The sequence below is a fragment of the Thalassophryne amazonica genome, chromosome 9 (assembly GCF_902500255.1).
Source record: "Thalassophryne amazonica chromosome 9, fThaAma1.1, whole genome shotgun sequence".
NCBI classification, from domain to species: Eukaryota; Metazoa; Chordata; class Actinopteri; order Batrachoidiformes; family Batrachoididae; genus Thalassophryne; species Thalassophryne amazonica.
In genome coordinates this window covers 3895646-3920572 of record NC_047111.1, presented here as the reverse complement: position 1 = coordinate 3920572, position 24927 = coordinate 3895646, and the positions used below count along the sequence as shown (strand labels likewise).

General features: G+C 45.6%; 1 long non-coding RNA gene across 1 annotated transcript; it reads left to right on the top strand.

Annotated features, from left to right (window-relative positions):
* The first annotated feature begins 16206 nt into the window (after positions 1-16206).
* LOC117516464 lies at positions 16207-24515 on the top strand. The gene is made up of 3 exons (XR_004562417.1): positions 16207-16217; positions 22987-22989; positions 24361-24515. It is a non-coding gene; the product is annotated as an uncharacterized LOC117516464 (long non-coding RNA).
* The last annotated feature ends 412 nt before the right edge of the window (positions 24516-24927 follow it).

Below are 24927 nucleotides of genomic sequence, written 5' to 3'. Positions count from 1 at the left end.
GGGGGGGGCACACAAAGAAAGTGAATGACCTTATTTTGAGTTTTGTAGATGATTCTCAAGTCTCTTGGTAAGGCCAAGAGATGCTGGAATAATCAAAATGACACTGGATAAGGGCTGATGTAAGGACTTTCTTGTGTCCATATTAAAGTTCCTGGCCCATCTGTGAAGAAACTTCAGTTTGCCATTAGATTTTTTAAAATTTATATTATAATAGCCAAGTCACATCTATGTGGCATGTGTATGATGTCAGTCATGGAGAAACTGGGGAGAACTGACATTTACCTTTGGTATGCATATGTATTTTTGGTCAAGGATAAATGCTGTGAAAATGGAAGGCTGATAGGACTAATATTTTGGGAGAAATTGGCGATATTAGTTAACAACAGTGAACAATGGACGTTATGCTGCAATGCACCATGGGAGTTTGGGGTTCTGGGGTTTTAAATTTAACACTGTCAGTGTTAGTTTTACACTGGTGATTTTATTGTGCATCAGCCATAGACAGGATGAGACGAATCTTCACTATATTTTGCAGGTGGAAGAAAGCAGTCCTCGTAGTATCTCTAATGTGGAAGTCAAAGAACATAGGATCAAAAATTACCCCAAGGTTCTTCACTTTGTCAGTGTGATGTCTCACACACAAGCCTAGGCTAAGCGTTAGCTGGTCAAATTGATACCGATGTCTCACTGGACCACAGAAACTTTGCTTTATTTATTACCACCCTTGAAAAATGTCAGCTACCTTTTTTATAAACAGTACCCAATCTTGAGCCCGTGGATCCCCATTGTTTTAGTCATTGTTTTAGACTCTGGTCGACTTACTCGGGTTATTCTTCTGTAATTATATTCTTATCATGTTCCTTTTCACAGGCTTTGTTTTCTGTTCATCATTCATTTATTTGTGGTCTTCTGTTAATATGTTTGCAGTTTCTGGTTTTGTTTCATTTGCCTTCTGTGTGTTCTCTGTTTATCATTTATTTTGTGTTGTCCTTCGTTGCTTCATCTGTATTGTTTAGTCACTGGTTTTGTTTTATGTAAATTATTTTCTGTTCAGCTTGTAGTCTGTTTTGCCATCTCATTATTGGTTATTGCATTTACTTAAACTTTAATCACTATCAGTTCTGTTCTAGTTTTGATTATGATCATTGATCTTCTTAGTCACATTATTTCCTAGTTTTTCCCCCTTTTGTTTTGTTCACGTTAATTACTGTTGTTTTGAGCACGTCACATTTTGCACCATTGGTTTTTTTGTCACTTATTTATCTTGCCCCCGTCTGCTTTGCTTTTGTCTCACTGTGCCCTATTGAACCACGCCTCAGCCTCACATCTGTCTGCTATTTTTGCCTCACTGCTGGACCACCTATGTACCGACCCCCTGCTCGCTGTACTTATTAAACCTGTTTTTGAACTCTATCAGTCATGTGAGTTTGCATTTGTGTCCATCCAGTTTGTGCCACACCTGATAGCTAGTTATTTGTTGTTATTTATCAATTATTTCATCAATTATTTGGTTACCTCTAAGCAACTGGTCAAGATCAGTGCCAACATATTTCTCACAGTATTTGCTGGTATTTGAATGATCTTTGCAGGTGACCTGAAGAGGCTCGGTACCATTCAGAACCAAACAATACTGACCTTGTCTTTCATTGGTGATGAGTGATGAGTGGCATGTGTCCTTGTGTTCACAAGCCACTCTTGTACACACTGAAGAAGGACAAAAAGTTGTTGCTCAGTATCAGCTACATTTCTGCCAGCTACAAGGAGTGCAGAATCGTCTGCATATTAAAGCAGTTTACATGTTGCTGTGGCAGGGACTCCGTTCACATATATAAGGAACAAAAGAGGCCCTGAAATGAACCCCACAGACTACATTAGCAGAGGGTGAAGTGACACCACTGACTTCGGCACACTGCTGCCTATTGGACAAATCAGCTCTGAACCAGTCCACTGCAGGTTTCTGAAGCCTAATGGCATTCAGTTTGCTCCACAGCATCAAAAGCTTTCCGTAGGTCTAGAAGTACCATACCTGTGAGATTTTCGCTGTCTTGCTCTGTTTTGATGAAAGAAGTCAGATGGGCTAGACAGGTGTGTGGAGAGACAGAAACCTGACTGATGCTCCTGCAGCAGCATGTGGTCTGTGAGACATTTATTTAGTGGCTTAGTTTGCTCACCATGCTCAGTACTGAGACTGCTCGGTACTTGCCTGCTTCAGTTTGATGTTGTTTTTGTATATTGGTGTAATTTCAGCAGAATTAAGATCATTTGGAATTTTACCAGAGGAAATGGACACATTGAGAACATGTGAGGGTGGAGGGGTCATGAACTCAGCGCCATCTTTAAGAAATGGGCAGGTATCTGATCAAACCTGGCAGATTTGCTCAGATGTAGATTATGGATAGTGTTACTAAGAAATTTGTCAGATACAGGTCAAAACTTCAGTTTTCCTTGGAGATTCATAGTACTTGTACACATGGCTCATACTGAATTTGTCACTACTGAGGGAGTCTGACTGTTGAGATGAGACGGCAGTTGCTTTCTCAAAACATATTTCATCATTTATTTTAAGTCCCATATTAGCAGAACTGTTCTGGATTTCGATGTGCCAAAGTCCTTTAGGGTTTGCTACAGCTTTTGGGGATTGTTTTTATTTTCCTCCACTTCATTTGCAAAGTAATCGCCTTTAGCAGAAGCTTTCTGGCTCCGTACTTGATTTCTAAAGCCCCGTTTACACATAGACGGTAAGAGCTCCCGGAAGCGTCCCGGAAGAGTTTTTGGCTGTTTTAAGGATCACACGCCATTGTTAACGCCGGCACTAGGGGGCGTGGCTTAGTTCCGGCTTTACCAGGAATCTTCGAAAAAATTATTCAACATGTCGAATAATTCCGGGAGCGCTCCCGTAGAATTCGCGTGACGACAGAGACAACGCAAACAACGGCGTTTGATACTTTTTAATCGCCGTGTCATCCCGCCCCTTCCTGTAGTGCCGTGGTTTACACAGCCATAATTGGCGGCTGGCGTTGTATCCCTAACCAACGGCGTGTAAAACGGCGATAGAGCCCACATCGGCGTCCTCAAAGGCGTTTTAACCAGCGACAGAGGAAGACAAAACAGCGGCGCTAGCGGACAGTACGCCGTTCTAAACGCCACCTCCCGGTTAACGGCGTTCCAAACGGCCGATAGGCAGCGGTCAGTATAAAAACGCTAGCTCGCTGCATGCAGGCCTGTCACTTGCGGTCAGCTCCAGATATTTTTGCAGAGAAGCTCCAGTATGCCTCCTAAAATAAAACTGGCAGCGGCAAGGACTTACCAAGAGGTCTGGTTCAGAAGCAGAGGAGAGGACTGTGGTGGAGACGAGCAACACATTGAGGAGGGGAAAAGGAGAGGAAAAGAAAAGGCTGAGGATGAGCTCCCTCCCCCTGCAGTGACAGCTGCTTCAGCCTATTATACTCTGGGGGCGGTGCCTATATGCAAAAGTTCCTGGAGTAACGCAGAATTTGCCTGGATAAATCCAGCAGTACACAGGGCGTTATCGGCGGCGGCAGAACACCACTGTTCTCACGCGTGAATTAACCTGCGATTGTAAAGGATAGAACTGGGTATTAACCCCCGTTGCCTGACGTGTGCCGGATGCTACGGCGTCAAAACGCCACTTTATTCGGCGGATTTAGCGGCATTTTATCCGTGTATTTGCGGCTAGTACGGCGCTCAAAACGCCGGTGAAATGCTCTGCCCCTTTCCACCGCGAAAACAGCCGGAACTACCGCGAACTTCGGTCTACGTACTACCTGCCGACATAACCGTCTATGTGTAACCTGAGCTTAAGTTCAACAAATTTGTCACACCAAGACACGAGGCCTGTGTGCACTCGCCGATTTGTGGAAAGTGAGACTGGAGTCATTTCACACCGTGCTCACACTCGGACCTGCAGCCTGACGTGCACCTGTTAAATCAGACACCACAAAAGGCTGTGATTTGACACATTTCTGCTTTCACTCTTTCCTCTCATATTTTAATAGTTTTTGCAGTGCACACGTTGATTACATTTTGGGATCACATATGTTTGGCAGAAAAGTCTGCAATGTTACAACACGGAGTCTGAAAAAGAGGAAACTGTACAGCTTACCTTTTAATTGAAGGTGATGATTGTAGAAAGAAAAGCTTGTTGAGGGTCAAATTAATCCATAATAAAGCAAAATCCAGCGACAGACAAGTTTAAAACTGTCACTCACGTCATTGCATGACAAGGAGTTACAGAACTGCAGAAGCAAAATCAGGCTTTAAATTAATTAAATAAATCATCATAAATTGTAAATTTGATAGCTTAACTATTTTTATATTTATTTTGATAGTACCTGTAATGCAGGGGTGGTGGCCAAGTGGTTAATGCACTTGGTTTCAGTGCAGAAGGTTCCCGGTTCAAGTCCCACCCCTGCCACATTTCTCCATGTAATGTGAAGTTGCGTCAGGAAGGGCATCCGGTGTAAAACTTGTGCCAATTCAACATGCAGATCCACCTTGGATTTGCTGTGGCGACCCCGAGTGCAAACAAGGGAGCAGCTGAAGGGACTTGCTTTTTATTTTGATAGTACCTGTAACTGGATGTGTTGCTGTATGTGGTTAAATGATTTAAAAATTTTGAAAACATAAAAGGCTCATTCAGTAGTTCAGCGCAGTTGCACCCAAAATGGTGCCATGTTCTGACATGATGCCACTCTCTCAATTAAGGCACCCTAGTTACTTAGTTAGTTTTATTGGCGCCACCTGGTGGACAAAGAAAATACTGATCCACAATGAAGGTGATTACTGACTGTGTGACTTCATCAGGAAAATTATCCAGTAAAACATGTAAAACACCCTTTCAATGGCCACAAGGTGACCGGAGTGCTTTACAATAAAATCAAGAAGTAATAACATAAAATAAACTAGAAAAGACATTAAAGAAGTAAAATACCAGAGCACGATTAGGTGTTAAAAATCCATTTCACATTTATCCTTGGAGAGTTCATGATCCACAAATCAAGAATTAATCCTTTTTCTCGCATGTTCATTACAAATATTCTCATATAGATTATTATTATTATTTTTTTAATGGCTCTTTAATTTCAAATATTGATAATTCCAAATATGTTCCAGATGTCATCTCAGATCATGCTGCTGTGGCTCTTGATATTGCCTTGTCCCCTCACCATACATCTTGACCTCCTTGTTGTGAAAGTGTAGTGACACGGACCCACAACAGGAGGCGTAAATGAACGGACAATGAAAGAGTCAAATATGAACACTTTACTGTTGTGAAAAGCACAACCAAACACAGCAGATTACAGAATATGTACAATAGTCAGTTAGCAAAGGTGACGTGTGGGCAGGCTTGAGGATAGAGGACGTCTGTCCTGAGAAGAACCGGAACCACACGATTTCCTCCGCCACCGAACCTGGAGAATACTGGAGCCGCCAAATCCCGAACACCCCAGGTGGCCACTGTCTCCGCGTGTCGGATCTGGTACTGCTGACGAGGAGCAGAGACAATCAGATGTGGGTGTCTGAACACCCAGTAACAACAACGGTGGGAATTCCACCTCCACCTCTAACACACACTCGTGCAGTGTCTGAGTAACCACTTATCTGGATATGCAGGCTGAGAAGGTTACCTCCTAAGGTAGACGATATCTCGGCAACGAGGTGGAGATGACGACCGGTCTTTATGGAGTGGGATGGTGAAGTGTAGATGGGTGACAGCTGTCACCCCCGGCTGTGTCCGTGGCAGCAGCGCCCTCTCGTGCCTGAAGCCCGCACTTCAGGCAGGGCGCCCTCTGGTGGTGGGCCAGCAGTACCTCCTCTTCTGGCGGCCCGCACAACAGGACCCCCCCCTCAACGGGCGCCTCCTGGCGCCCGACCAGGCTTGTCCGGGTGACGGCGATAGAAATCGGCCAGGAGGGCCGGGTCCAGGATGAAGCTCCTCTTCACCCAGGAGCGTTCTTCGGGTCCATACCCCTCCCAGTCCACCAAATACTGGAACCCCCGGCCCATCCGACGGACGTCCAGGAGCCGGCGCACGGTCCAAGCTAGCTCCCCGTCGATGATCCGGGCAGGAGGCGGCGCCGGTCCGGGAGCACAGAGGGGTGAGGTGTGGTGGGGTTTGATTCTTGACACGTGAAAAACCGGGTGGATCCGCAGTGAAGCTGGGAGTCGGAGCTTCACTGCGGCAGGACTGAGGATTTTGAGGATTTCATACGGTCCAATGTACCTGTCCTTGAGCTTTGGAGAGTCCACCTGGAGGGGGATGTCCTTTGTGGATAGCCACACCTCCTGCCCGGGCTGGTAAGCAGGGGCCGGGGATCGCCGGCGGTCTGCATGGGTCTTCGCCCTCGTCCGGGCCTTTAACAAGGCAGAACGGGCAGAGCGCCACACCCGACGGCACTTCCGCAGGTGGGCCTGGACCGAGGGCACACCGACCTCTCCCTCCACCACGGGAAACAACGGGGGCTGATACCCCAAACACACCTCAAATGGGGAGAGGCCGGTGGCAGAGGACACCTGGCTGTTATGTGCGTACTCGATCCATGCCAGATGTTCACTCCAGGCCATCGGGTGGGCGGACGTCACACAGCGCAGGGCTTGCTCCAATTCCTGATTGGCCCGTTCTGCCTGTCCATTGGTCTGCGGGTGATACCCGGACGAGAGGCTCACAGTGGCCCCCAGTTCCCGGCAGAAGCTCCTCCAAATGTGTGAGGAAAACTGGGGACCACGATCAGAGACGATGTCGGTAGGTATCCCATGCAGACGGATGACGTGGTGGACCAGGAGGTTTGCAGTCTCCTGGGCCGTGGGGAGCTTCGGAAGGGCCACGAAGTGGGCCGCCTTGGATAATTGGTCCACTATCGTGAAGATGGTTGTCATGCCCTGGGATGGCGGGAGGCCCGTGACAAAATCTAGACTGATGTGGGACCAGGGGCGATGAGGCACAGGAAGTGGCTGAAGAAGTCCATGTGCCTTCTGGTGGTCTGCCTTGCCCCTGGCACAGGTGGTGCAGGCCTGGATATATTCCCGGACGTCGGCCTCCAGGGACGCCCACCAGAAGCACTGCCGGACCACTGCCACGGTCCTTCGCACCCCCGGGTGACAGGAGAGCTTAGAACCATGACAGAAATCCAAGACAGCAGCTCTTGCCTCTGGTGGGACGTAGAGTCTGTTCTTCGGCCCTGTTCCGGGGTCCGGGCTCCGTGCCAGGGCCTCCCGGACGGTCTTCTCCACGTCCCAGGTGAGGGTGGCCACGATAGTGGACTCCGGAATGATGGGCTCTGGTGGATCCGACAGCTCAGTCTTGACTTCATCTTCATGCACCCGGGACAAGGCATCCGATCTCTGGTTCTTGGTCCCGGGGCGGTAGGTGATCCGGAAGTCAAAACGCCCGAAGAACAGTGACCAGCGGGCTTGCCTGGGGTTCAGCCCCCTGGCGGTCCTGATATACTCCAGGTTCCGATGGTCAGTGAAAACCGTGAACGGCACAGACGCTCCCTCCAACAGGTGTCTCCACTCCTCAAGAGCCTCTTTCACCGCAAGGAGTTCTCGATTGCCGACGTCATAGTTCCGTTCAGCTGGGGTCAACCTGCGGGAAAAATAGGCACACGGGTGAAGGACCTTATCGGTCTCTCCGCTCTGGGATAGCACGGCTCCTATCCCTGAGTCAGAGGCGTCCACTTTGACCACAAACTGGCGGCTAAGGTCGGGCTGCACCAGCACTGGTGCAGTCGAGAACCGTCGTTTCAACTCCTTGAATGCGGCTTCGCACCGATCCGACCAGGTGAAGGGGACTTTAGGAGAGGTCAGGGCTGTCAGGGGGCTAACTACCTGGCTATAGCCCTTTATGAACCTCCTGTAGAAATTTGCAAAGCCGAGGAACTGTTGCAGCTTCCTCCGGCTTGTAGGTTGGGGCCAATCTCTCACCGCCACAACCTTGGCCGGATCAGGGGCGACGGAGTTAGAGGAGATGATAAACCCCAGGAAGGACAAAGAAGTGCGGTGAAACTCACACTTCTCGCCCTTCACAAACAGCCGGTTCTCCAACAACCGCTGCAGGACCTGACGTACATGCTGGACATGAGTCTCAGGGTCCGGGGAAAAGATGAGAATATCGTCCAGATATACGAAGACGAATCGGTGCAGGAAGTCCCGCAAGACATCGTTTACCAAAGCTTGGAACGTTGCGGGGGCATTAGTGAGGCTGAACAGCATGACCAGGTACTCAAAGTGACCTAACGGGGTGTTAAATGCCGTCTTCCATTCGTCTCCCTTCCGGACCCGAACCAGGTGATACGCATTCCGAAGATCCAATTTTGTAAAGATTTTGGCTCCATGCAGGGGGGTGAACACGGAATCCAACAAGGGCAACGGGTATCGATTGCGAACCGTAATCTCATTCAGCCCTCTGTAATCGATGCATGGACGGAGTCCGCCATCTTTCTTGCCCACAAAAAAGAAACCTGCACCCATCGGGGAGGTGGAATTTTGGATCAACCCGGCAGCTAATGAGTCCCGGATGTAGGTCTCCATTGATTCGCGTTCAGGTCGTGAGAGGTTGTACAGCCTGCTGGACGGGAACTCCGCGCCTGGTATCAAATCAATGGCACAATCGTACGGACGGTGCGGAGGAAGGGTGAGTGCCAGATCCTTGCTGAAGACGTTAGCAAGATTGTGGTACTCAACCGGCACCGCTGTCAGATTGGGAGGGACGTTGACCTCCTCCTTAGCCTGTAAACCGGGAGGAACCGAGGATCCTAAACACACCCGATGGCAGGTTTCGCTCCACTGAACCACCACCCCAGACGGCCAATCAATCCGGGGATTGTGTTTCAACATCCAAGGGAAGCCCAAAATCACGCGGGAGGTAGAAGGAGTCACAAAAAACTCGATCTCCTCCCGATGATTCCCAGACACTACCAGAGTTACTGGTTGTGTCTTGTGCATGATTAAAGGGAGAAGGGTGCCATCTAGTGCCCGCACCTGCAATGGTGAAGGAAGCGCCACCAGAGGGAGCCCTGCTTCCCTAGCCCATCTGCTATCCAGCAGATTCCCTTCTGACCCAGTGTCCACCAGTGCTGGGGCTTGAAGGGTTAAATCCCCACTCAGGATTGTAACTGGGAGTCATGTGGCAATACGTGTGTGTCCCACGTGCATGTTATGACCCCCCTTTAGCCCAGTCTCTAAAGGTGAGTGTTGTCGTTTTGGCCGTTTGGGGCAGTTTCTCTGTATATGCTCCTTTGAGCTGCAGAAAAAACACTCCCCGTGGACCAGCCTCCTCATTCTGTCATTTGATCTTATATTGGCCCTGCGCGTTTCCCTAGCAACACCAGCAGGGGGTGCTGTTGCCCCACGGAGCGCTGCGGCTGTGGAGCGTGGGGAGGGCGGAAACTTTTCAGACCCGGAAGGGAGAGGGACGGCGCGTGCCGGCCACGTCCTTCATCTCACTCCCGACGGCGTTCCTCTAACCGATTGTCTAACCGTATAACGAGATCAATAAGTCCATCCAAATCCCGCAGTTCGTCCTTGGCCACCAGGTGCTCCTACAGGACCGACGACAGTCCGTTTATGAAGGCGGCACGGAGCGCAGTGTTATTCCAGCCGGACCTCGCAGCCGCAATGCGGAAGTCGACTGCATAAGCGGCTGCGCGCCGGCGTCCCTGTCTCATTGACAGCAGCACAGTTGAATCAGTCTCTCCCCTGTTAGGGTGATCAAACACGGTTTTAAACTCCCTCACAAACCCAGTGTACGTATGAAGGAGCCGTGAATTTTGCTCCCAAAGCGCCGTAGCCCAAGCGCGTGCCTCTCCTCGAAGCAGATTAATTACATAAGCTACTTTACTAGCATCAGACGCGTACATGACGGGACGTTGTGCAAAGACGAGCGAACACTGCATGAGAAAGTCCGCGCACGTCTCCACACAACCTCCGTACGGCTCTGGGGGGCTTATGTATGCTTCAGGGGATGGTGGGAGGGGTTGTTGAACGACCACTGGAACATTCATATCCTGCACAGGGTCGGCAGGAGGAGGAGCTGCAGCAGCGCCCTGAGCGCTCGCTGCCACCTGTGCGGGAGAGAGCCTCCACCCTGCGGTTCAGGAGGATGTTTTGCTCGGTCATCTGATCCCAACCGAGCCGTAAAGGCGGTGAGGATGTGCTGCAACTCACCAATCACGCCTCCTGCAGACGCCTGTGCACCCTGCTCTCCCATTGGCCGTTCAATGGCTGGGTGACGCCCCTCGGAGTCCATGACGCTGGCCGAGATATCCTGTTGTCAAAGTGTAGTGACACGGACCCACAACAGGGGGCGTAAATGAACGGACAGTGAAAGAGTCAAATATGAACACTTTACTGTTGTGAAAAGCAAAGGTGACGTGTGGGCAGGCTTGAGGATAGAGGACGTCTGTCCTGAGAAGAACCAGAACCACAGGATTTCCTCCGCCACTGAACCTGGAGAATACTGGAGCCGCCAAATCCCGAACACCCCAGGTGGCCACTGTCTCCGCGTGTCGGATCTGGTACTGCTGGCGAGGAGCAGAGACAATCAGATGTGGGTGTGTGAACACCCAGTAACAACAACGGTGGGAATTCCACCTCCACCTCTAACACACACTCGTGCAGTGTCTGAGTAACCACTTATCTGGATATGCAGGCTGAGAAGGTTACCTCCTAAGGTAGACGATATCTCGACAACGAGGTGGAGATGACATCCGGTCTTTATGGAGTGGGATGATGAAGTGTAGATGGGTGACAGCTGTCAAGAGATAATGAGTGACAGCTGTCACCCCCGGCTGTGTCCGTGGCGGCAGCGCCCTCTCGTGCCTGAAGCCCGCACTTCAGGCAGGGCGCCCTCTGGTGGTGGGCCAGCAGTACCTCCTCTTCTGGTGGCCCACACAACACTCCTTTGAAGTTAAACCCCTTGCTTCTCACTGACTCTACCATCTGTGAGGGTATTTGTTCTTCTATCGATAATCTATTAATTACTAATAAATCAGATGCCATCTCAAATACTTTATTATGGGAAACTCTAAAGGCTTATCTTAGAGGACAAAATATTTTTTATTCATCTCACCCAACCAGGTTCAGGAGAGCCAGACAAATAGCCCTGACTACATAAATTTTAAAACTTGACTGTCAGTTTGCCCAGAAAACCTCCCTGGATGTTTATAACCAATGAAAATTCAGTAAGGTATGTCTTCTATAATACATTCCAATTCTAAGGTAGAGCTCTACTAGTGTATACTAAGGTATATCTAAATAACTAAAAAAAAGAAGAGTAGAATAGAGTAGAGTAGCGCCACTTAGGGCCCTGGTCTTGAGAACCAGGGATGATAAGTTGAAAAGCTTTTTTAATCCAATGGGAACTCTCCTTACCCACATAAGCGGCTCAAGAAAATGGACATCATGTATATAAGTGGTATTCACACAATAAGGGTAATAAACAACATAAGAGGTCTATTAGAAAAGTATCCGACCTTATTATTTTTTTCAAAAACCATATGGACTTGAATCACGTGTGATTGCGTCAGACAAGCTTGAACCCTCGTGCGCATGCGTGAGTTTTTCCACGCCTGTCGGTTGCGTCATTCGCCTGTGAGCAGGCCTCGTAGGATTTTCATTGTCAGGAAATGGCGGAATGATTTGGGCTTTTTTTCCATCAGAATTTTTTCAGAAACTGTTAGAGACTGGCAGCTGGAAACCATTAGAAAAATTTATCTGGCTTTCGGTGAAAATGTTACGGGCTTGATAGAGAATAAGGAGTGTTACTGTCGCTTTAAGGACGGCCCCCAGCGGCTGTGGGGCGCGCCGCGCTCCAAAGCCGCCATTGACAGGCTGAGCGACCATTTCATTTCTAAACGGATGGCTGTCTGGATCCGTGACCATTGTGTGCCATTTCTCTGGTTATCACAAGAGCTGGACATCATCCATTTTCCGGCAGATTTCACTTTTAACGAGAGATTTTGTCATGGAAAGCCGAGCGGAGGCTTCGCGCGTCACGATGGATTCGCTACTGGAGCGAGACAAAACCGCCCTCACAGGACGGCTTTGAGATGGCGTTCAGACAGCTGTCGGTGGTTTTTCCATCGAGTGATTATCCGAGAAATTGTGGATGTGCCTGGACATGCCAGAACATGTCCCGTGAAGCTTCATCACGGCGTTGCTGTGCGCCATGCGACACCGCCGCAACGTGCGAAGCCTCCGCTCCTCTTTCCATGACAAAAACTCCTGTAACAGTGGAATGTGCCATTCATTTCCAAACTGGACGCTGTGTTTTATCCGGGACGTTGTCTGACTAGCACAGGAATTGTGAAAAGACGTGGACATCAGCACTTTTTTGGCACATTGAGACAGACGTGTGGAGGAATTCTGCGCGTCGCGGCGATGCCGCATGGCGCACAGCAACGCCGTGATGAAGCCTCATCGGACATGTTCTGGCATGTCCAGGCACATCCACAATTTCTCGGATAATCACTCAATGGAAAATCCACCGACAGCTGTCTGAACACCATCTCAAAGTCGTCCTGTGAGACCAAAACGAAGGTGGTTTTGTCTCGCTCCAGTAGTGAATCCATCGTGACGCGCGAAGCCTCCGCTCAGCTTTCCATGACAAAATCTCTTGTTAAAAGTGAAATCTGCCGGAAAATGGTTGATGTCCAGCCCTTGTGATAACCAGAGAAATGGCACACGATGGTCACGGATCCAGACAGCCATCCGTTTTCTAATAGACCTCGTATACAAGAAATATAGTTACTACATAATATTGTAGGAGTAAGCTTCTAAAAACCTAAATATTAATACAGGAGAAGATTGTAATGTACGTATACCTAGTCTGTAGACTAGTAGTAAAATTAAATCATAGCTAGTAGGCTAAGCTATAAATATGGTTATTTTATTAAAGAAACAGAAGCTATGATGTAATATGTTTTAGGTATCTATCTAAAGTTCACCCTGCTAACTTACTAAAGGAAGACAAAATACATATTCTGTATGCTATCTAATGTAAACCCCAAAACTTAGATACTATCTGTTGATATCTATTAAAGAACCCATAAACTGAAGAATCATTAAAAATACACACCATGTAAAATAAAAATGTAAATCACAAAAATAAGCTAACTATAGCTAGATGAGCTACCGTTAACTAGCGTATAAAGTACAATAGCGTAGTTTAACCCTAAAACAATGCTATTAAAAAATATACATCCAACAACAAATGTAAACAAAAGTGTGTATTAATCTTAGCTTTCCAAACAGAACACAATCGACCATATTGATGATATGATATATGGTGATATACTATGATAAACGGTGCTACAGCTGGCTAGATAAGCTAACGTTAGCTGTTAGGATTAACTAATTGTACCCCACTCCTCCAATGTCTTAAAGTGGATATGACACTTAAAGACAACATAGTCTTATTACATGTAACAAAGGTTATATAATTTGGTCAACCTAAGCGTCTTGGGAAAATGGACGCAGTTCTCCCATTATATATAACATTTGAAATGTGCACGCCCCGTGACCAGCTCCCGCTGAGCACCAAGCCTAAAATACGTCACTACATGTAGACCGTATCGGCTTGCACGCCTGGCGGCCGTTGTTTACACTTTTTTAAGCGGCAGAAACTTTGATTAAACACAGCTCTTAGGGACTTGTTTCTCGATATTCCTGACCAGTGTGTCACAGCATATTGCACATACACAAGGGCGAAAGGTTTTAGCCTTTTCAAGTCCAGGCAGATTGATCAATCAGATTGATCGGTGTTGTGTGATGCACGAAATGTCCGGCTGCCGCTTTCTCCGCTCGCACACCCACATTTGCTCCCGACAGCAGACACTTTCCTCTACCATCTCCATGTTCTCGCACCGCTCACAGGAACACATAAAATGTCAACCCCAAATAATATGTTCACAATAATCTTGAAATGTTCAAGGAACTTACGTAGTAAACACGGCGGCGGCATGTAAACACGATGACGGCATGTAAACACGACGGCGGCATGTAAACACGGCGGTGGCAAGTAAACACGACGGTGGCACGTAAACACAGTGGCGGCATGTAAACACGACGGCGGCACGTAAACACAACGGCGGCACATAAACACTGCGGCGGCACGTAAACACGGCGGCGGCATGTAAACACGGCGGCGGCATGTTCAGTGTTGTTTTCGGCGATCTTTTTCGAAACCTTTGCTGTTTATTTCCTAGTGTTTCGTGACAATAACGTAACTAAACACGGATGAATGCAATGCCAGGCACTCGAAAACGGCAAAAACCCGAAGGTAATGACGGTGGTCCACAAGTAATAGCTACACTGTCACGGCTCCAGAACAATAACAAAGGCAGTGAACAGACGCTCAAATTGAAAATGCTATACAGTAATTAGAGTGTTATAAACAGCAGCAACAAAAATCAAAGCCTACCTTACCATTCCATATTCTGCAGCCTTTCAAAATCCATCGGAATTGGCACGTCTCTTGCCTCTGCTTTGGCTCCACCATAAACACCGTCTGCATTATTTTCGCTGCCAGAATGCTCCTGTTTGAATGTTCGTCTGAAAGATACAACTCCAATCTGTAGGGTCTAATCACTGCTGCGCCAGTCAGAAATAATCCACACTAGAAGAGGAGTCAGAAAAGTTCTTGATCTCGTCACTGTCCATGCTGAGGTCCATCTGTTCCTGTTGTTAATCTAACAGACAAAGACGGGACTCTACATTCTGTGACGTCACGGCATCACGTGACCGCTGATGGAACACTACCACTTGCGCTTTCCAGAAATACACTTGAGAAACTGTACAAACTTTATTTCTCAGTGATAATTAAAACCACTTTCAACTTACTATACTGTATGTACGAGGTCTATTAGATAAGAAACCGACACTTTTATTTTTTTTTTTTAACTATATGGATTTGAATGACGTGCGATTACACCAATCATGCTTGAACCCTCGTGCGCATGCGTGAGTTTTTTCACGCGTGTCGGTGACGTCATTTCCCTGTGGGCAGGTCTTGAGTGAGATGTGGTTCAGCCCTCTCGGCTGAATTCCTTTGTTTCACACGCTGCTCGAGACCGCGCGCGTTGCTTTATCAAAATTTTTTCTGGACCTGTGAGGAATATCCGAGTGGACACTATTCGAGAAATTTAGCTGGTTTTTGGTGAAAAGTTTAATGGCTGATGAGAGATTATGGGGTGTTTCTGTCACTGTAAGGACTTCCCACAGAACAGGACATCGCTCAGTGCTTCCAGGCGCCGTCGTCGGCCTGTTTCGACCTGAAAACATCCTAATTTAAGGCTTAATTCACCCAGGACATCGTGAGAGAACAGAGAAGATTCAGAAGAGGCCGGCATGAGGACTTTATGCGGACATTCCACTGTCTAAGGACATTTTGTAATGAAAGACATGCGCACAAATCTGTGTGCGCCACGACAGGAAAATCACCTCTGTGTTGAAAACCATTTGTAAAATTCAGGCGGCTTTTGATGGCTTTCAACAAGTGAGTAACTGAGAAATTGTTTAACAACTTGGTCATGTTCCAACTTGCCCGTTAAGGTTTCCAATGGAGGTGTTTTTCCTGTTGCGACCCCCCCGACATGCGACTCTGCCCGCACGTTCTTTCATTACAAAATGTCCGTTAACAATGGAATGTCCGAATAAACTCCTCATGCCGACTTCTTCTGAAAGTTCTCTGTTCTCTGACGACTTACTGGGTCAACAGAGCCTGAAATGTGGAAGTTTTCAACTTGAAACGGCGAGACGCTGCCGCCTCGAAGCGCAGATCGCCATCAGGCGCCGTGGGCCGTCCTTAAAGCGACACTACCAGACCAAAATCTCTCATCAGCCGTTAAAATTTTTACCAAAAACCAGCTGAATTTATCGAATGGTGTCCACTCAGTTGTGTCTTACAGTTTTTGAAAAAATTTTTATCAAACAAAGCAGCAGTCTCTGAGCCATTCCTAAACAATGAAAAACGACGAGAGGGTGGGTGACTCCTCACTCAAAGACTGCCCACAGGCGAATGACGTAACCGACAGGTGTGAAAAAACTCTCGCATGCCCATGAGGGTTCAAGCATGTCTGATATAATCACACGTGATTCAAATCCACATGGTTTTTGAAAAAAAATAATAAGGTCGGATACTTTTCTAACAGACCTCGTATATTTTGATATTTATATCAGTTTTACCTCATTTTTTAGGTGTCATATCCACTTTAATGTGAAACTTGAGTTTGACTTTATCTTGATGAGGGAAGCTGAGCAGTTGTTCCTATAGTCTGAATATGTTGATAAAGCTACTCGCTTATTGGCCCAGCAACTCAGGCGTCACGTTGGTACTATGACCCAAATGAAGTTAATTCCATTTTTAATTATTTTACGCCACTCTTTTTACACATTAGAGTTTCCTCCAAACTCAAAATATGCACCAATTTCTTGATGACCTACAAATCACTGCAGTTGATAGTTTAAAAGCAGTATAAGTTGATGCTCCCCTCAAATCTGAAAGAGTTTTATCCTTGATTAAATTGTTACAGTCAGGCAAATGGCCTGGCCCTGATGGTTTACCCTCTGACTTTTACAAAAACTTTCATATGAAATTAGATTTTGAGGTTTTGTGTCATTACTGCTCAAGGAAGGAAAAGATTCTTGTCCTTCTTATAGACCCATTAGCCTCCTTAATGTGGATGTGAAAATTTTGGCTAAACTGCTAGCGTTCCTTGTAGGAGTCCACTCTTCTATGATATGAAACGAACTGACTGCTTAATAGGTATTCCTTTTTTAATATTTGTATCCTTTTCAATGTTCAGTGCATCTGGAACGTATTCACAGCGCGTCACTTTTTCCACATTTGACGTTACAGCCTTATTCTGAAATTAAATGAATTCATTTTTCTCTCAAAATTCTACTTACAACATCCCATAATGACAACATGAACAAAGTTTTTATGAGGCGGGGCATATAGCATCCGGGTTGTCCATCCGTTCGTCCTTTCGTCAGTTCGTCTGTCCGTCCGTCTGTCCATCGGTCTGGCCGCAATTCATTCGCCGTAACGTAACTCGGCACCTATTGCTTGCAAAAACTTCGCATTTGGTGGGTACATGCATTGGAGGAGTACTTCGCATGGGTTCGAAGGCTGGTGACCTTGAACTACTTTTCAAGGTCACCAGTGGTCACAACTGTCAAATCCTTTGCACCTATTGTTCGCAGAAACTTCGGGCCAATCTCAATTCTCTTTTGTACACCTTCCCCTTCCCCTTGGCCCTACCCCTACCCCTACGCCTACCCCTTTAACAAGGGGTAAGGTGAAGGGGTATGCCTCTAGCCCTATGAATTGAGACACCCTCCGCCTTAAAGCTTATAGTTAGGGCTGGATCAGGTGACCCTGAACCATCCCTTAGTTATGCTGCTATAGACGTAGACTGCTGGGGGGTTCCCATGATGCACTGTTTCTTTCTCTTTTTGCTCTGTATGCACCACTCTGCATTTAATCATTAGTGATCGATCTCTGCACCCCTCCACAGCATGTCTTTTTCCTGGTTCTCTCCCTCAGCCCCATCCAGTCCCAGCAGAAGACTGCCCCTCCCTGAGCCTGGTTCTGCTGGAGGTTTCTTCCTGTTAAAAGGGAGTTTTTCCTTCCCACTGTAGCCAAGTGCTTGCTCACAGGGGGTCGTTTTGACCGTTGGGGTTTTACATAATTATTGTATGGCCTTGCCTTACAATATAAAGCGCCTTGGGGCAACTGTTTGTTGTGATTTGGCGCTATATAAAAAAATTGATTGATTGATTGATTAGGGAGGAAAAAAAACTGCCTGTCAAACTGCTGTCTTCACTGTTTGTCAAAATGGCAACCGAAGCGAAACTTGTTGCAGTAGCCTGTTTGCTCTTTTTATTTTCTGGCCTTTCTGCATAAATGCAAAGAAATAGAAGTCGCAGATTTCTTCGACACATCGTAATTATGTTGGAGAATTTTGTGGTATTAATAATTAATTAATTCACAATTTATAATAATAATGAACAGTATTAATAATTAATTAATGAATGCTAATAATACTGATAATAATTAGTCATTAATAATAGTAATAATTAATATTGTTAATTGCTTAATCAGCAATTGATTTATTACTAATTAATTAATTAATTAGTAATTAGTAATTAAAATAAATAAACACTTGAAATATATTGGTCTGTGTGGAATGAATGTATACATTGTACAAGTTTCACTTTTTGAATAGAACAACTGAAATAAATCAACTTTTTCATGATATTCTAATTATATGACCAGCACCTGTATGTATGTTATGGGCTGCATCTAGTTCTGTTAACCTTATATTTCTTTTTCAAATTCTTCCATTTTTTGCATTCCAGCCCTATTTCCTTTAGAAATTTCCTTGACAAATAATATCAGTCTATTAGGATGTCAGGTTATGTGTTACACATATACATGTGTGTGTATATATTTTCCAACTTATTCCCATTGATGAAACTTCTCATTTTCTGCCTGAAAGCTTATTAGGAGTCGAGTGTGTTCAGGGCTCCCTGTTTGTTTACTAAATACACACACATTACAGACCTTGAAATCCAACAGCAGGGGTCGCTATTATCCAAAGATTTATGAACATACAAATTAATGTGCTTATCCTTTATCATGATTTTCTCCATTGTGAGATATAAAAGCGTCTTACCGTAGCGTTCGTGTGTATTTGCATTATAACGACTCAGCGCACGAGCGACGTTACGATATTACTCAGAATGGCAATACGTATACACAACATGCATCCAGCAGCTTACACGTTGCTGTCATTGGCAACTGCCTGTAAAGTTTTTTGGCAAGTTATAACTTTCTAACTTTAACTTTGTGCGGCTCTGTCGGTGCCATGTTTGTTTCTTTGGAGACAGCGGTAAGCTCCTCCTACCCCTCCAACCAGAGTGTGCATCCAGATTCACTCCATTTGGAGGGGTATATGTGTATATGTTCTCCACTCAGATTGCAATAGCTGACAGGCTGGAATGGCTGGACACAAATGCAGGGCTCACAAAGATAGCTCTTGTTGCAGACGGGTTTTAATGAGAGAAGCAGAGGTCGGTACACAGGAAGGCAGTCCAGAACACACAGCAGCAGTACAATAATCATCAGGCTTAATCGTGGTCGAAACAGGCAGGCAGGAGGTCGAGAACACACAAAGCAGGCAGGACAAGGAAACATGGGCACAAGAGCTGGATAGAAGGCACAGGGCGCATCAATCTGGCGAGGAACAGACACAAGCCGTGAGCATATATACTCCTGAGACCTAATCAGGAAATCTAGGACAGGTGTGCATGGAAAGAGCCGGAAACAGGGCGTGGCCAGAGACAGAGTGCAAAAAAAAAAAAAAAACAGCAGACACCTTCCACAAGGAAAAGCATACATGAACAAAGCTAAGCAGAAAACCAAACCCCCCCGTCAGATGCCGACAATAGCCAATCACAGATTAGCCTTTCTGTCCATCATTTACCTGTATTTTGGCATGCTTGGCGCCAGAAAGTTATGTTGGGTCCAAAAGGATCCAAAAAGGCTAGGACCAAAAGTTATATTGGATTGGTTCCCACTGACCAATAGCATTAGAGCTTACTGCCAACAGCTAGCCAATCAGAGCATGGCATATGAAGGTCAAGAACTTGCTAACAGACACTGGTGTAAAAAATGGCAACAAATATGTCAACAACAGCAGAAAACCGTCTGCCAGTGAGATTTGCTGAGTTCACAGAGGAGGAACTGGTGGAAATATTGAACTCCAAGGATGCCAAAAACACTAAGAAGGTAGATAAGCACGCTACTGACATTTTAAAAGCATTCATATGCTGTTCACAACAAAATAAATTGATCTAATTTACTTGACTCTTTGTTGTTTGCTTAATTTGGGAGGGGGGTGGAGAACATAACAATTGATGGATGGCAAGTCATCCAACATAGAGAAATACTGGATGAAGAAAAGTTATATTGGATGAGGCGTAGCCGACTCCTTACCATCCATTATTTGTATTATATACGAGGTCTGTTAGAAAAGTATCCGACCTTTTTATTTTTTTCAAAAACTATATGGATTTGAATCATGTGCGCTTGCATCAGACAAGTTTGAACTTTCATGCACATGCGTGAGTTTTTTCACGTCTGTCGGTTGCGTCATTCGCCTGTGGGCAGGCTTTGAGTGAGCACTGGTCCACCCCCCTCGTCGGATTTTTATTGTCAGGGAAATGGCTGAGAGGCTGCCTCTTTGCTCCATGAATTTTTTTTTTCAGAAACTGTTAGAGACAGCCAGTTGGAAACCATTCGAAAGATTCAGATGGATTTCGGTGAAGATTCTGTTGGTATCACATGGATTAAGGACCATTAAAACTGGATTAAAACGGCCCACGGCGGCGGAGGGCGCACCGCGCCGCGAGCAGCCATTGACAGGCTGGAACGAGCAGATCACTTCCAAATTTAAGGCTTTATTGATGCAGGACGTCATGTGACTAGCAGAGGAGTTTCAGAAGAGGTCGGGATCAGCACTTTATCGACACATTCCACAAGAGATTTTTTAATGAAAGACGTGCGGACGGATTCGCGCGTCGCGACGCAGCCGCTCAGAGCCGCTGGACAAACAACACCTCCATGTTGGAAGTCTCACAGGACAAGTTGGAACATGCCCAGCTGTTAAACAATTTCTCAGATACTCACTCGACTGAAAAGCCACCGAAAGCCGCCTGAATCTTACGAATGGTTTCCAACACGGAGGTGTTTTTTTGTTGACAATAAAAATCCGACGAGGGGGCTGGACTCACTCAAAGCCTGCCCACAGGCGAATGACGCAACCGACAGGCGTGGAAAAACTCACGCATGCGCACGAAGGTTCAAGCTTGTCTGATGCAATCACACGTGATTCAAATCCATATAGTTTTTGAAAAAAATAAAAAGGTCGGATAGTTTTCTCACAGACCTTGTGTATATATATATATATAGAGAGAGAGAGAGCGAGAGAGAGAGAGAGAGAGAGAGAGAGAGAAAGAGAGAGAGAGAGATAAACTATGACTTCTAATACTGCGATTTACTGCTTTTGATAAAGATGGTGACCGTGTTTGGGTGGGGGTCGTGTGGCGACGTACCCACCTCCTTTGCTTGATGTGTCGCTCTGCTTGGGTGGACGTTCGCTGCGAAAATTCGCCACGGTGCGTCATCAAATAGGAGGAGCGGTCCTTCCGCCTCTGCGGGACCCAGTTTGAGGACCAACTGTCCCGTTCACGCGCTCACATGTAAACAATTAAAAAAAAAAAAGAAACTCTGCTGCTTGCTGCAGTTCGCTCTTCCCCCCAAAACCTGTCATAATTGTGTTTAGAAACCAGTCACCATTTGTTTTCTTATACATCTGTGTAGTTAATTAATAAAATATTCTCCACACAGACGATTCGCTCGCGCGCGCATGTAAGAAAAGTAAAAAGAAAGAAAGAAAGAAACTCCGCGGCTTGCTGTGAGTCTGCTCCTCGCTCTTTCCCAGAAAAACTCTGTCATAATTGTCTTTAGAAACCAGTCACCATTTGCTTTATTATACATCTGTGTAGTTAATAAGTAAAATAATCTCCATGGACGATTCCCTCGCGCGCGCACGTAAAATAAAAATAAAAAGAAACTCCGCTCCCCCTGCTGTGGGGGCTGCTGCTCGCTCCAAAAACTCTCTCATAATTGTGAAATAAAGGACAAAAGAGACATAAGTCCTGCTCACAGGCTGCTACCAGATACAGGACATGTTCACATCTTCAGTCAAACTCCAGACATCTCCATGTCACTACATATCCAGTCCCTGATTGGTCATCGTGGTGTGAAGAGACGAAAAAGTTCAGATTTTTCAACTTGGGGAGGAGGGCAACACGATGTGACGCAACGCAATATCGTGCTACAAACGCTCAAAATCAATTCACTCGCATCGCTTCACTCGCGTCCATCGCGTCGCGCTGCATGGTTTGGCGCCAAAACGCGTCATTACATAGGAATTACATGGCAACCTGTGGCTGCAGTCGCTCGTGTCGTGCCTGGTGTGAACGCAGCATAATTTACTGCTTTTCATAAAGATGACAGCATTTGGGGTTTGATTTATTTATTTTTTTTTTGTTCATTTGCTCTTTTTTGTTATCCCGGGAATGCGCTGTTTGTATGACTTGACCTTTGAACTTACCCAGCAGCCCCTGCGGTGCCTAAACTCAAAACTGGTTTATACAGCACTGACTTTTGGTATGAGGTATGTTTATGTTTTATGTCTGTATTCTGTTTTCCAATAAGTGCACGTGTTTATAAACAAGATTTGTCTTTTATTTTTCTCAAGAGCTAATGTCTATTTTTATTTTATCTATGTTTTTCCTTCGTTTTCACATAGAGAATTTTACTAACTTCATCAGTTGGAGGAAACCACTTGTGTCTGGACCTGCTTCATGGGAATTATAAAAACTGTGCAATATGATGATGCTATACTACAGTTTAGGGTTGAACATTCTGTCATACAAGTATGACAAGTGTTTTTGGTTTTCGTTTCTTTCTTTCTATGATGTAATCTCCTTGTCACTGGTTTCCCACACTACCACCGCATTTTATTTTGTTGTGCATTTTTAAATGGTACAATATCTGCAAAAATTTGCGATTCTGGAAATATTCAAAGGACTTGAGCAACCTCTAGATATTGTAGGAATCATTCAAAATGTTGTAGAGTGTGTGTTTTTATTGATATCCGAGCATATTTAGAGGGTGAGAGTTAAAAAAAAATTGACCCCATATAAGGATCACCCTATTGGGTACCTTGTTTTCATTCAGGAACACAGACAAAACTGCTGAAATTATGAGTGAAATACAGAAATACAGGATTCATTAAAAAAAAAAATCACTTCAGCATTGCACCTTCAGGGATCAAACACGCTCAAAAGAAGTTTTAACTGGAGGAAAAGGTCAGAGGTCAGCTGGCTTTGGAGTCAGTGATCTGAAGCAGCCTCTCACTCCCTCTGGTGGTTACACAGAGTATCAACCATGATTGAATGAAAACACACACACACACACACACACACACACACACACGCAAAGTCCAAACTGAATATGCAGCGTAAATATGACAAAATATATCAAGTCAGTATAATTGAATAATAAATCTATCAAATATAAATGATGTGGAAAGAGCGGCACAGCTGTAAGGCAGCAGCTCACACACTTGGCCAGCACTTGTGTGTGTGTCCAACACATGCACATCAGAGGCAGTTTCTCTCAGACCGCAAGGGAAGCTCAGCTTCTCCTAAAATGTCAAAAAATTAAATGGCCAACTATGTACAGTTTGTTATCATTTCATTGACGACAAATTTGTGAGAACACGTTCACCTTGAAGACGAGTTTGTTCAGAATCAGCTACTTATCACAAATCGATTGACTCTATTTTGTTAACTTCTCATAAATGTTTTTCTCATATGATATGTGGTCAATGCATTTTCCCGCAGAAGCCGAGCATCCGTTCACTTCAATGGAACTGCCTGCAAAGATTTTTTTATCATTGCCACGAAACGCGATGGTCACTGGATAAAGCCACAGTTTCATCTCGCCCTGGACGCTGAGCTTCTCTGGGGGTGAATGGAGCTGTGAGTGGACCTGGACGCTGAGCTTCTCTGGGGTGAATGGAGCTGTGAGTGGACCTGGACGCTGAGCTTCTCTGGGGGTGAATGGAGCTGTGAGTGGACCTGGACGCTGAGCTTCTCTGGGGGTGAATGGAGCTGTGAGTGGACCTGGACGCTGAGCTTCTCTGGGGGTGAATGGAGCTGTGAGTGGACCTGGACGCTGAGCTTCTCTGGGGGTGAATGGAGCTGTGAGTGGACCTGGACGCTGGAGTTCTGCACAATGACTGGATGATCAGTCGAAAGGCTGAAACCCATTTTGATTGACAGCTATTGGAGTGTGACAATTAGTTTGCACATTTTTGCATAAATCAAATCAAATCAAATTTATGAATTTATATAGCCCCAACTCACAAAAAAGTCACCTCATGGCGTGTCACACAACTCAACATGAAAAACAGAACAAATTGATTTAAAAGATTAAAAACCTGTTAAAAAAGCAAAACCATAAAAGTACAAAGAATAAAAAAACAAAACAAAACATATAAATATACTAGTGATAAAACAGGGAAAACAAGTAGGTCTCTAGTCTTGATTTAAAAGTCTCCACAGTATCCGAATGCCTTTTATTCACCCTAGGAACACAGAGAAGTCTTGCACCCTGCGAATGCAGGGCTCAAGCCGGTACATAGGGTTTCACCAGGTCAGCCAGCTAGGGAGGTGCCAGTCCATGAACAATTTTTTATCCAGTAACAGAACCTTAAAATCCGATCTCACAGAGACGGGAAGCCAGTGAAAAGGTGCCAGAATGGGCATAATGTGGTCAAACTTTCTACTTCATGTCAAAAGTCTGGCAGCAGCATTTTGAACCAGTTGAAGACCCCTGATGCTGGACTGCGATAAACTAGAAAATAGAGCATTACAACTGTCCAATCTAGAAGACATAAATGCATATATCAAAGTCTCAACATCAGCCATAGACAGGATGGGATGAATCTTCACTATGTTTCGCAGATGGAAGAAAGTAGTCCTTGTAATGTCTCTAATGTGGAGGTCAAAAGACAACGAAGGATCAAAAATCATCCCAAAGTGAGGAACCTTGGGGTAATTTTTCATCCTGCGTATTTATGCATTTTTAAATTTATGCCAACGTGTATTGAATGCGCTATGAATCAATCTGTTTTAAAGGCGCACACAGAAGCACACTGGACTAGTTGTTATGTGGAGAATATGGAGTTAAAATTGTCTCATTAATATTTGTAAATGTACACAGGGTGATCTACAAATAATCATTGATTTGCAAATGTGTTCAGATAT